Source organism: Falco punctatus (genome assembly GCF_963210335.1).
Source record: "Falco punctatus genome assembly, chromosome: Z".
Classification (NCBI taxonomy): Eukaryota; Metazoa; Chordata; class Aves; order Falconiformes; family Falconidae; genus Falco; species Falco punctatus.
In genome coordinates, this window is record NC_137586.1 from 26,608,316 (window position 1) to 26,620,501 (window position 12,186).

Consider the following 12,186-nt stretch of genomic DNA (forward strand, 5'->3'; position numbering starts at 1 on the left):
TCGGAAGTGTAGTTGCATACTAGATTAAATATAGGGATCACAATTATAAATAAAGTGGTTACTGATTGTGGTGACTGATTTCAGAAAAATCTGGTGGTCTCTACTTTTCAGCAATGATATCCATATAGTCTGTGTCTGATTATAGTATCATAGGATAATTCAAGTAGGAGGTGACCTTCAGAGGTCCGTAGTGCAACCTCGTGCTCAGAGTAGGGTCAGCTATGAGGTCAAAACAAGTTGTGCAGGACTTGTCAAGTTACTTCCATGTGCATCAGTCTCTGCAAGAATTTTGTGCAGCTCATCTGTAGTTTTGATCTTTGCCCTAATCTCCTTTCCTTCTGCCCAGTCTGGGGATCACATACAGTTGTTACACTCACCAAAACAGTCTCCTAAGTTTGCACTAAATTGTTTATTATACGCATCAGCAAAATGCTGGAAAACACACCTCAAAATGCCTCTGTGCTCATTCATACCTAAATAAGTAAGTTCAGTTCATCCTTAGTTTTGTTTCCTGCCTCACACCCTTTCTTCAGGCTTAGATAGGATCTCACAGAGTAACTTCCAATTTCTGCTTTAAAAAGTGTTTATAAAAATGTACTGTATTTCTTGGCATGTAGCTGTCACTTTAATATGAATGTCTCAAATACTATTTTTTTTTATACAGCTTAATTATATTTCTGAGCTGCTCACTCGCAGCAGGTCTGGAACAATTGGCTTGGCAGCCCTTTCACATTTGTCTTTCTTATGCCCTCAAGTACAGACTTTCCAGTTTATTTTCTATGTGAGCGGAGGTGTCTAATGATACCATAGTCCAGCTTGGCAGTTGATTACAGGGTTGTACAGATTTGCTACCCTATTTCCATCAGTGCCTGCCACATCATTCATTTTCCTTGGAAAGGTCTTAGATGATTTTATACTTTTAAGCACTTCAGAGAGATACCTCCATTTATTAAGCTATGGATGGTACATCTTTAACATAATATGAGCAGAAACATTTCCAAATCAACACCACTCCCTTCTGCCTGTGCAGGAACTGATCTTTGAATGAACTGTGGAGGGAACTCCACACTGAAGCAGCCTGGATGCCCTCCCCTACTGCTGCAGAGAACTTGGCTCTTGGCTGCCTGCAAATGGTAGTGCTAAAGTGGAAGGTTACCAATGCTGGAAGTTAGGAGAAAGCAGCCAGACAACTTCTTTTGCCTGTTCTTCAGCTTCTGTATACCAAGCACGTTCTCGGCCTGAAAGTGTCTTGGACCTATTGAGGAAATATTTCAGGATCCTCATGAGTCTTACTCATACTCCACCAGATGTCAGGGAGCCATCAAAGTTTTTCAGAGTCCAAACTCCGGTTCTTATCTATCTGCTCAGGGCTAATAAAAACATAGTCTGGACATGACCAAAATATACTTGGAATGACATAGCACAGGGAGAAAAACTGATAGCAAGACAACTTCTCTGAGACATTTACCACTCTGCAGGCCACAAATGTTCAGAGCTGATGTTGGCATCCTTTTGCACATTAACTTTAGTAAGCCATCCTTTTGTCTCTGTGCATATGAGGAATATATTTAAATGATTACCTTGAATATCTATCTGAAGGCCCCACAAAGCCATTTTAGACAACCAAGGCTGAGCTGCCCTGGTGGCTTTTGCATAACTTTGCTGTGTCCTGCTGCAGGCTGATATGGAGAGCTGTGGTAGATTTGGTGTTGAGAAAATGAAGACTGCCTTTGCCACCAGTACCTAAAGTCAGGAAACGCAGAAACAGCATCCAGAAAAAAAGCCATTGCTGAGACAATTATCTATGGGAATTGCATTCAATGACAGGGTGTCTGAGGAATAAGGCTTTTCTCTAATTGGAGTTAGGGAGTGAGTTTTTGTCTTTGGTGAGAAATCAAAAATTATACATTTTTATGGATAGCTGAGAGACTTACTAGTCATAATAGAAATCCTTACATAGAATCCAGCTTCTACTAGAATAGAAGCATAGAGGGCTGTTTAGCCTGGCGAAAAGGAGGCTCAGGGGAGACCTTATCACTCTCTACAGCTACTTGAAAGGAGGTTGTAGTGAAGTGGATGTTGGTCTCTTCTTTCAAATAACAAGCAATAGGACAAGAGGAAATGTCCTGAAGTAGTGCTGGGAAGGTTTAGATTGGATTTCAGGAACATTTTCTTCACTGAAAGGATTGTCAGGCATTGGAACAGACTGCCCTATTGTTGGTTGAGTGGTTGAGTGACCATCTCTGGAGATATTTAAAAGAAGTGTAGATGTGGCACTTTAGGACATTGTTTAGGGGTGGCCTTGGCAGTGCTAGGTTAGCAGCTGGACTCAATGATCTTAAAGGTCTTTTCCAACCTAAATGATTTTATCCTTCTGTGATTCTAAATAACTATTCAAAGTGAAAACAATCTGCATTATTCCATATAATGGGTAAAAAAAGAAGTATAAATCACACAGGGTTGAAGCTGAAGTCTCATTCTGATGACTAATGTATTGTTTCCAGAAGAAGGCCATACATAAGGTGTATAATAAAAGAAATATAACTAATCATTTTTAAAACTTGTAAATTGTAGAGACTCCTTTTTCCTCCCTTATCTGCTTCATCAATGCCGTCACAAATTTATCACCTAGCCAGCAGAAGAGGTAACACTGCACCAAATATGTGCAAGGAACTGGGAATCAGATAGTATGATAAAATGTAATTATGCTATTTTAAAAATATATTTCTTTGGAGACATTTGTATTAAAGTGACAGCTACATCCCAAGAAATACAGTACATTTTTATAAATGCTTTTATAATGTAGAAATTGAAAAAAATTGTGCAAGATCCTACTTAAACCTGAAGAAAACAGGCTCAGTTTCCAGTCTAGGTAAGAAGCATGTTTTCCAATTTGTTCTGTAGAATTGTAAGATTCTGACATAAAAGAACAAAAATGAAAGATGTATTCAGTAGTACTTGGGAGAAGCCGGTGTGAAGGCCAAGAAAGGGAAATAAGGGAAAAGCTCTGCATTCCTGATGTGAACTTTAGGCCTTTTTCTTTGGATTCTGACTGATCAAATTTCATACTTCCTACCTGATCCTAAACCCAAAGACTTCACAAGGCAATAGATGAGTAAATTATGCTTCGGCTGTAGAACTTACAGGATATATTCAATTGGGTGAAGTTACAGCCTTAGTTAATCAGTTGAGAAAAATGCAATTTTTTGAAGGCTTTTTCTTGGGATTTTTTCATGGTACCAAGGATGTTTGCTTCTTTTGTCTTTAGTTGCCTAGTTATAAAAGACTTCAGAGAATGTTCACCAAGAGAATAATGACTATTTGGAATTTGCATTTTCCTTTTGAATGACCTTTTCAAGGGAGACTCACAAACATCTTACCAAAACGGTTCCCATGATTTCTCTTGGGGGAAGGTTCACTGCTGTGTGTGCTGCCTGTACACATTTGTTTGTGTTTGGCTCTTTAGGGAACTAAAGCTGAATAGACCAATTTCAAGGATACCTTGATGACTGATAATGCTTGAATATCAATAAATACCGGTCTGAATTAGTTTCTTTTTCTTAACACCTAAGGAAAGAAGCAGATCAAAAAAAAAAACAGACAAACCCAAACAACAAACACTATTAGTCTGTCATGAATATTTGGGTACATTCAAGAAAGGACATCAGAGAAGTGGGCTCATATTATGTTTGTAGGATGTTATTTCATTTCAGTCCCCATCAGTTCTTGATGCTGCAGAGAATGCAAAGACATCAGCTGGGATCTGAGGGCTTTGTCATACCTACAGTGAAGTGTTTAATTTGAATTTTGGAAGGATTTCCTGGTTCAGTATATCTTCTAATGACACCTTTACTGCAATGCCAGCATAAAGTATTTCCACCTTCCACATGCAGCCAAACATTACCATCCCATTGTGCATCCCCCTGTTTGAGACTGTCCAACCTTTCCTGGCAGTAGCTAGGAAAAAAAAAGGTTGCCTTTATCCTGCCCCATTTTCCTTTTCTGCTGTACAGTGCTGCCCTACAAAAACCTATATCAGTACAACTGGGTGGTGGGAAATAACCGGATGAGATCTCCAGTACTGTCATGGATTTGTGTCAGGGTTGATGAAATTGGGCAAGCCCTCCCTCAGCAGAAAAAGGGATTTCAAAATGGTTTGCCCTAACAGCTGCTGCTGTGATGCAGCTGGGCAGGAGCTCAGCTATGTGGCTTGGCCTGTTATCAGGGCCAATGATTGCAAGAAGCCCCAGAATATGCTGGTGTTCCCCAGGAGGGGATTTGGAATTGCATCTGTAGCCATGTGGGGGAAGGCAGTGCAGATCCAGTGGCTCTCAGCTCGAGGTGGCAGTGCTGATCATCGTGAGACCAAAGCCAGGAGCCTGCCTTTACTAAGGCCAGGCAGGAACCTCCCAGGGACCCAGCAAGGCTGGCAAGAAACTGGGAAGTGCAGTGATTCTCAGCTCTCAGGAGCTGTCTCCAAATATCATCCCTAATTTCTTAAGCCTTGCCTGGCTTTCAATAAACTAATTTTATTCAACCTTAAAGTGAATCTAATATCAAGATCTGTTTCAGGTACAGAGGTAGCAGGTCCCTGAAGTTGCCTCGGGGATGCATGATTCTGAAACAGAAAAGCTGGCTCCACCATTCCATCAAGAAGTGCTTCTCACTAAGTGCAAAGGTTGGTTTGCAGCTCAGGAAAGTGAGGTGTTGGTCAGAAAGAGAGTGAAATGGCCTGTTTCCCATCACTAATGGCAAGGCCATGGCTAACATTTCCTTTTCCAGGGGTATGGCTTATCTGTGTCCTGTATCTTTTCTATGTCTGCTCTAGTACTATTATAGTGATTATTTCTGGTACTCGGTTAGTGACTCAGTGGCTTTAAAATGGGGCTTTTAACTACAGTCATACTATATTATAATTGAATTGAAAATGTTTTAATTCAGACCTGAATTGGGCTGGATTTTTAACTTCACCTCTGACTAAAATAAATAATACAATAAAATACATGGGCACTGAAACATCTTGCACAGCCAGTTTAGAAGTATTTTAAATTGAAAAAAATAGAGCTAATTGAACATGAAATATCTTTCAGCCATTGGAAGTAACAGTTCAGATGCATTGAATACCTTTCCTTCTCCTAAGCACAAAAAGTAGTTATTTCTTCTAAAGATCAAAATGTCATGAATGTGCCTTTCAACCACATTTGTTAAAAAACTCCCTGAAGGATGCTTAGACAGAAACACAAGTTTTAAGTGTTCTTCATTGTTTACACTGCTCATTGTACGGGCTTGGAGCTCATTCACCCCAATTCAGCAAAAGAAACCGTTATTTCCCTGACTCACAAGCAGTCAAACAAATATGGAGTGTTTAGGTACTAACCTGAGGTTTTCTTGCTCCTTGAAATAAAAGCATTCACAGCTGGTTAAAAACCCACATTGATCAGAGCTCTAATTATAACAGAGTAGTAGTAATTGCATTCGGGAGCTCAAAATGTTGCCACAGCAGTCAGCTGTCTCTGCTCTTGTATCCCAGGCTTTGTCTTTGCTAGGTATTGGACAAGAAGATAAATTAGCCTGACATGATCACCTCCTTTTAAAGCTAAGTGAGATTTAGGGGGTTCAGTAGAGACCACTACTAGCTCTGTAATTTGAAAACAATTGCTATTAATGAACAGCTTTCTTACAAAAGACACAAACCACTTTTCATTCCCATTACCTATTCTGCCAATGTAGTAAAAGGCATCTGAAACGTCAAGGACTGGTTTAGTTTAATCAGCATTTGTACTTACTCATCTGTTGAGAGATTTACTAAGGAGCAGTCTCTTGTTGGCCACTCCCCGGACTGGTAGAAGGGGTAGTGCTGGGTGTTTTTGGAGGAAAAATTAGGGAGGCAGCTGATGCATCATTTTGACTGTGAAGCCTTAGACAACACAAACATGCAGATACTGTGAAAGGAAAGAACAGCAAAAGACAGAAACCCCAGCTCTGTTTCTGGTGATGAGTCTCTTAATCTCAGCTTCACTGCAAGCAAAATGCAGGTGTAAAACAATCCTATTAGACTTTCTGTGGTCTCACAAGCTCCTATGGAGCTTTTAAGGTCACCCATCCTACTGCCTTCTGGGTCACAGGCTCCAAGCTGATTGGCAAAAGATACAGAGCAGGGCATGCTCAGAAGAAAAAGTAATAGTAACACGATAAAGAAAAAAAAATCTGTGAAGAGGAGGGTAACTCAGATCTCCCACCCTGTTGAGGACACAGCTGTCTCTGCAAGAGCTGGCAGCATTTTGCTGACCGCAGTGGCCAGTCCTGGGTGACTTTGGTTACTGAGGCCACCTTGGTCTGGGAGCCCCCAGGCTGGAGCAGGCCACCTGGGTCTCCAGGTCTTGGGGCCCAGTGACTTCTCCAGAGCATACCAGGTACCCCACCAGCACATTTTATATACTTGCCTCAGAATGTGACACCAACTGCTGCAACATTCTCAGCAAGGCTGGTATAAAGGGTACAGCAGAGGTGGGACAGAATGAAGGTAGCCCCTCTCACTCACCTCAGCTGGATGAGGTCTTTCAGCCACATTTTTACTGAAAAGATTAGATCCAGAACAGAGGCCAGCAGCAGGCCAGCAGTTACCCAGTGTGGATGGCAATTGGTTCATCAGCCCCATTGTGTCCCTGGCACCCTTTTATTAAATGGTATAAGTAATTTCCAGGGAATCGTAGGAATCAAAATCCAGGATAACAAACAAATTACGCCATTTCATTCACATATCGTTCTGCTTTATACACTTAACTGGGTTTCCTACAAAGGAAAAAATGGCTTCTCTGTGTTTTGCCTACCAAGAACAGCTGTATTTCAGCATCCAGTTTTGGCCCATAGATTTTTCCCATCTTGTACATACCTTTTCTGATGGACATGAACTCAGGCTTTGGCTTGGATTAATTCTATGTTATCTATCTGAAACATTTTTGATATTAAAAATAAAGTCTTGTACAATTGGACTCTAGTTCCTACATACATCTTAAAGTACTAGCTCCTTCCACTTTACCCAAATATCAGCAAAAAGAAATGGACTGAAAAACCTAATACCATTACAGCTAAAAGATGATCTCAGTTTGTATCCCTGAGCTCATTCTCTTTAAGTCAGTGTGGAGGGAAGAAGGGTGGGAGGTTTTGGACCCTTGCCAGGGTCCCTATTAAAGACCAATTTATTTTTCATTATTTAACAGACAATGTTGAAAATACAAATACCAGTGGGATAAAAAATGGTTTATGTAAGTAGCAGTGGGAAAACTGTGGTAAACCAGAGGTGGGACTAATCCCTTAACAGAGAGGAGTGAGTAATAGCAGCTGAGTCAGACAGAGCAAGGCCTCACTGGGTGCTGAGTACATCTGTGAGGAGCTGAGTGTTTCTGCTCTGGTGACAGTGGTCACTACAGGCACGCAGGAGCTATGTAAGCAGTGAATCCTTCGTGTGCTGGAACCTATGAGGATGAATAAGTTTAATAAAGGCAACTTGGAGAAGACAAGACACATGAAGGGAATGCTTGAATTTCTAATGAAAACTGACCAGGTGGCTTTTTAGCTATTTGTATAATTAGAATTGTCGCTGTAGCAATGTATTACTGAGGTTAAAAATACTCCATGACAGTCCTGCAAAAAAAAAAAAGAATCATTACTATGCTCCAAGTTAAAAAGGCCAGATAACCTGTTCAGGAGTGCTATTAATCAAGAAACAACATTAGCTGGAACAAGAGACCTACTTCCAATGCTCAATTAAGATCATGCACTTGATAACTCTTGTTAAAGGTGTACAACATCAGGACAGTTAATATGCCATTTCTCAGTGGAGCCATTTGCCTTATGGTATGTGCAGCCTGCAGCTTCAGGTTGCTCCTTGTTTCTACAGCTTTCCTAAGAAGGCCACATAAATAGAGGATGAGAAGGATGTTGATTCTAAGTCTTTTTCCTAGATATTAATACTAAACAAAACAAAACTGATGGGTGGCTAGGGCCCAGACTGTGCTCAGAGGCTTGCAAAGGCAAGTCATCTTCTTTAACATATTCCATTTACAACCCCATGGGTTTTCCCTGGGAAGCAGAAGTTACCCACTGCATGATCCCAAATCAGTATCAGATTGTTAATTAGCTCCTTGTTCTTCCCAACAAACTGGGAAGGTCTCATGCTGTTCCAGTGACTTGCCTCTCCCAGCATCAGCTACCTGAGCCTGCCCCTGACTTACAGTGGCTCACTGGGTCCTTTGCTGAGCTGAATCATCTTACTGGCTCAGCAGAGGACTGATGTGACAGGTTAGCTGGGAGAGTGGGACAGAGGAGGGTCAGACACGTGCTGGAGAAGGTAGAATGAGGAAGAGGAGGCAGAGGAGGAGACAAGTGGTTGTGACTCTAGTCTCAGTCACTAGCAACCTCTGCCAGCTCAGCAGAGCAGTCAAAACCTACTTGTTTCCTGGCTTCTTTTATTTTCAGAGAAGAAGGAAACAGCTTTAGACCCTCCCTCCCCACTGTCTCCTCCATCATCTGGTTATGATGATGAAACAGACAAAACTCACCTGCCGGCCTCAGTTGCTGATGTGTTTGTGTAGGCTTCTAGCACCTCACCTTGAGTGGGTGGTTTGGGGTCTCTCAGCTCCCTGGCAGAGTCACAGTGCTTGCCTGCCTTCATACTGCTCCTGAGGTTTATCCTATCTCAGGGGGGAAAAAGCAAAAGGGTGAAAATAAACTATGCTACAAATTCCAGTCAGATGTTCCCTTTTAGACACAGACTTGACAAATAATGCTTTATCAGTATCAATGCACATCAGTGACCACATTGTTCAGTCTTGCATTTGGGAGTGCTTTCCAATTAAAAGCAAATCACTGTAAGAGACTTTCAAATTGGTTTCATTGAAGAAGAAGAAATGAAGGGAAGCTACTTGAGATCTGACAATAGCTGAAGTGATTTGTAAGCATGAAGCACGCAAGATAACATTTAATTAACAGTAGCAAAAATAGAACATCGCTTTGAATTTACGTAAGTTCTCTTTTTCTATGTATGCGCAATGCCCTTTCTTTAAGTTTCTCAGAAAACTGTATTAACCCTCCATTCCTATAGATGATATACCAGTCACAGTTTGGGCAGCATTTCCTGTCCCTTTTTCAGAGATTCCAGTACTGACTTGTAGGGTTCAACCCAGGCAGTATTTTCCAAAAATCTCAATCTGGAATAGTTTTCCTTAAAGCAGTGAAGGTGACTGTGTAGGAGAAATGACAAATAAATCCTTGTCTTTATTATGGCTGTACTTATCAACTGCTACCTGAATTTGAAATGTCTCTGTGGCTTAATCAAGTGATATCTGGAGAGCACATGGAGAATGCAGGACAACTGCAACTCAGGTGACAATCCTGGCTCCCCTGGTCGGCAGAGCCAAACGGTTGGGTGTTTCATGCTGCTAACCTGATCCATTTTGGGTGCCTGCTTCCGTGGGACCGGAACTGCAGTTCCTGGGCACTGCTTCACCCTGCTGACCCGTGAAAGGATCCTGATGCCATGGATGGCTCCAATTATGCAGATCATACAGCGAGACTGATCTTCAGAAGGTCTTGGTTGAAAGCACATCTCCTGGCCCCAGCATCACTCCAGCGGACACTACAAATGGGAAACCCCTTCCCACAGCCTTTGCTCAGACCTGGTGTGACAGCACCACTGTCTGCACCCAGTTCCCAAAGTGCAACAGGATGGCAATACTGAGATGCCACTGCAACAGTCATTATATTTGCACCAGAATCCTCTCCCACCACGCTGGCAGACTGCCTTTCCCTTCACGTTGAAGATGGGCAAGTTGCAACTCCCCAGGAGCACTGCTGCCTGCCTGCTTTGAGACTCTTGTGATGCTAGGCTGGTGCTAGAATAGCAGCTGTCTGGTGGGATCCCTAGTGTTGGCCAGGGTGCCTACCTCATTCACTAGTCTGCCAGTCCTCTTGGAGAGGGTGTTTTAGACCTCAGGAACAACTGGAGGGACTGGATAATGCTAAGCAGGCAGGTTGTGGCGTCTCTGCCCATGGAGTACTCCAGCCTCCAGTGGCCAAGGCCCTGAGCAACTTGGTGCAACTATGAAACATCATGATCTGCCAAGGTCCTCTCCAACCGGAACAATTATGTGAGGCTGGGGACTGCAGTGAGCACACAGCTGTTGTCCATGGGGCGAGGCCCCTGTGCAAGGCTCCCAGCAAGTGGCTGGCATTTGCACCTGACCCCACCTCACTGAAGGTAAAAGGTCCCCCTTTTTTTAAATGAAGAACCAGAATTTCTCCATGGTTGTGATTCCCTCTTTCCCTGCTCCACCATGAACCTTCCCACTAGTCTCCCTGTTGACGTTCTGCTGGAGTTTGAAAACTAGTATGCAATTCTGCACATAGCATGCACTGCACCCACTACCTCAGGCTGCTCCTCTCGCTTTTATGGCAAATACATGCTAGTTTAGCTGTGGTGCCTGCTTGCTTTCTTTGTGTGTGTATGTGTGTGTGTGTGTGTGTGTGAAAGTACCCTCCTTTTAGTTTTACTCCAATTTTGAGTTTTGCAGACTTACTGCAAAGTATACTACACCTCTGTGGATTAAAAAACACCAAAGAAACTATACCAAATATGAAAAATAGCAGTAATTTGTAGTAATAGTAAGTTGTGTAGGATTAGTAGTTAATCCACTAGTAATCAATAACTAATTACACACAGCAATTAATCAATTTTACAAGAAACATGAGCATATATATGATCTATTTGTGTGATCTTATTACCCAGAGTTAAGCAGTACTCCATTTTTTGTGACAGTTGTTTCAAAGTCAGCTGGAGAACTGCTGGCTTTTCAGTGATGGGGTCTCCTGCATCTGTGTAGTAATATAATCGTACCCCTGGGTTATGGCCTTTTCCAATTGATTTCCCTTTTGCATTTGATGCAATGCAGGCTCCAAAGTCTACTTGACTTTGATGTGTCCTCTGTAAAGTATGCAAATACACACTTGACAGAACTTTCCACTCCTTCTTCACTGCTAAGACAGTAAGAACAACTGTCCAAAAAAGCCAAGAGATGGGAACAAACTCTGATGGATCACGTTCCTGAATTAAGCTGGTTTGGAATAAGAACAAGCCAAAAGCACTGGGGCAAACTCCCCAGGATTCAGTCTAGCCCATTCTTCATGTTTGATTGGATCATTAAATGGCATTTCCACTGCATCCTCAGCTCCTCTGAAATTTGTACTATCCACTGACTGCAGAGATTCACAGGTCAGATGGGCTGAGAATGTAGATTTCTAATTTTTGTAATCTTCATTATCTGTGTTCAAACCAACCAAATTATGATAGTAAACTGTCCTGGTTTCAGCTGGGATAGAATTAGTTTTCTTAGTAGTTAATACAGTGCTGTGTTTTGGCTCTGATGCGAGAACAATGCTGACAGCACACTGATGGTTTTAGTTTTTACTGGGTGATGTTTATACTAAATCAAAGACTTTTCAGTTTCCTGGGCCCTGCCAGCCAGAGGGCTGGAGGGGCACGGGGAACTGGGAGGGGACACAGCCAGGAGAGCTGACCTGAACTAGCCAAAGGGATATTCCATACTATAGGATGTCACACTGAGTGTATAAGCTGGGGGAAGATGAAGGAAGGGGGGGACATTTGACATTATGGCGTTTGTCTTCCCGAGTAACCGTTACGTGTGATGGAGCCCGGCTGCCCTGGGGATGGCTGAGCACCTGCCTGCCCACGGGAAGTTTTGATTTGCTTGCATGCATGACTTTTGCTTTACCTATTAAATTGTTCTTATCTCAACCCTGAGTTTTACATTCCTTTCTGATTCTCCTTCCCATCCCTCTGGGTGAGGGGGAGGGAGCGAGCAGCTGTGTGGTGCTTAGCTGCCAGCCCGGGTTAAACCATGACAGTCCTTATACAACAATTTCCATGTTTTGTGAAGAAACTATTTCTAACATAAAAAATATTACATTTGGACAGGTAGGGCTGATACTGCTGAAGTGACAAATGGATCAGCCAAAAAAAATCTCCTTCCAAAAAGAGCTGCACATTTTGATGTAATGAGATGATAAATATGTGTATCAGCTGCATTAAGAATGTCCTCTGTTTTGTGGGGATGGCTCTGCAAAGCTTCCCAGATTTACTTCTTCTGTGCCTCTAATTTTGAGGATCCA